The sequence below is a fragment of the Elephantulus edwardii genome, unplaced genomic scaffold (genome assembly GCF_000299155.1).
Source record: "Elephantulus edwardii isolate Elephantulus edwardi_28Jun2011 unplaced genomic scaffold, EleEdw1.0 scaffold00184, whole genome shotgun sequence".
In the NCBI taxonomy this organism is placed as follows: domain Eukaryota; kingdom Metazoa; phylum Chordata; class Mammalia; order Macroscelidea; family Macroscelididae; genus Elephantulus; species Elephantulus edwardii.
In genome coordinates this window covers 4,955,631-4,957,581 of record NW_006399934.1, presented here as the reverse complement: position 1 = coordinate 4,957,581, position 1,951 = coordinate 4,955,631, and the positions used below count along the sequence as shown (strand labels likewise).

The 1,951-nt window shown below is 35.1% G+C and overlaps 1 pseudogene; it reads right to left on the bottom strand.

Annotated features, from left to right (window-relative positions):
- Nucleotides 1–74: 74 nt before the first annotated feature.
- LOC102851338 lies at nucleotides 75–1,122 on the bottom strand (annotated as a pseudogene).
- Nucleotides 1,123–1,951: the final 829 nt, after the last annotated feature.

Sequence of the window (1,951 nt, the reverse complement as noted above, 5' to 3'; positions counted from 1 at the left end):
GATTTGCATCTCTCTCAGGGCTAGGGATTTTGAACATTTCTTCATGTGCTTGTTGGCCATCTGAATGTCTTCCTTTCTTCTCTTGCTCTTTTCACTGTACCAGCCGTACCATTTTCCTCACATTCATCATCACTACCAAATTTTGTTTTCTTGCCCTGAAACTGTACTTTTCCTTTAGCAGAACCAGCCTGGGCAACTTTATTTCCCTTTCCTTTTGCCTTAAATTTGCGACCTTTTGACTTCCATTTGTTCAGGGATTCTTGTTGATCTTCCATGATTTTTTTTTAATGCTCCCTTTTCCACTTCTCCTTCCGATACTTCCCATATCACTTCTTTGTTCTTTAGTTGCAGGTTACCATTTTTTTGCATCTTTGACCTTATCCAATACTTCGTTAGCTTTTTCTTGAAATAGAATTACTCCCTCTTTTGCTCCTCTGACAAGGTCTATACATTTTATTTCTCAATGATTTGAGAGAAGGATGTGCAAATCTTCTCTACAAGTTTGATCATCTAAGTCACCCGAAAATTTCAGCAAGCAGCCAATCTTTTTCTTTTAGAGATTTCATCTCAGCATCTTCTGCTAACTTCTGTTTTTGTTCTTGCTCCTGTTTAGTTCTTAGTTTAGCTTCCATTTTATTTTGTTTTCTTTATTCATTCTTTTTTGTAAAGTAATCTTCCTTTAAAAGTATTAATAGGTCTATGTCTTTGTACTTCCGGCCAAGAGTTTCTGCAAACTTCTTAGCACATTCAATGCTGTAAAACACAACAAAATCTGATCCCTTAAATGTTTTGTGCACTGCTTTTCTCAACTGAATACTTAGTACTTGACCTTTGTCTTCCAACCATTCTTTTATGTCATCAAGTGTTGTATCAGTTAGTTGGGAAGCTTTTAATATAAACAGATCTCTTTTTTATATCATTTTTGTACTAATCAGTCACTTCAAGGAGGGGTTTGCTTGGAGATCTTCTGATTTTAGTTTTATCTTAACTTATTTCCATGAGCGCTACTTTTGATTTCTTCAATACCTCTATTATTACATTAAAGTCAGTTGTTAGATGATTTAATTTCAATCTGATGACAGATTTTGGCCTCCAGCTCAGCCATTTTTTCATTATCACCATTTTCTGCCATTGTGGCTCTCTGAAGATTTCCTTGATGGGTGTAGTAGGGGAGCAGCGCTACCCAGGATACCATAACAGGACGTCACCATTCCTAAACACCGCCAGAAGCCGCGCTCAAAGATGGGGAAGAAGGGTGCTGTCCCGGCCCACCTTTTTCTATTTTCTGAAATACTTTATGTAGAATTGGTGACTGTTCTTTTCTGAATATTTGATAAAATTCAGTTGTAAACCCATCTGGTCCAGGGCTATTTTTGGCTGCAAAGGTGTTTCGTGTTTTTTTTGTGTGTGTGTGTTTTTTTTTTACCTTTTCAATGTTTTCTTTTGTAATGGATCTATTCATGTGCTCAATTTTGGTTTGTGTCAGTTACGTAGGTTGTGAGTTTCTAAGTATTTGTTTGAGTGTAGTTTTTTGTTTTTAATATTCCATTGTTAGCCTTTTTATTTTAGTTGGTTCTGTTGTGTGATATTGCCTCTTTCATCTCTTATTCAGATTGTGATTTTTTTCCTTATTTTTTCTGTTAGATTTGCTAGTAGATTGATCTTTTCAAAGAACCAACTCTTGGTTTTGTTGATGGTTTTGTTTGTTTTTCTATTTCATTTATTTCTGCACTAATTTTTATAATTTCCACTTTTTTAGAGGGTATCAGTTTCCTGGATGTTCTTTTTCAATTTGTTGGAGAATGTTGGGTTAAAGAGTCAGTGGTACTTTTTTCCTAGCTTTTGATGTGTTTGATTGTTGCTATAAATTGACCTCTGATTATTGCTTTGGCTGTTTCTCTGAGGTTTTGGTAAATTGTGTTTTCATTGTCATTTTTTCCAAGAAACTTTT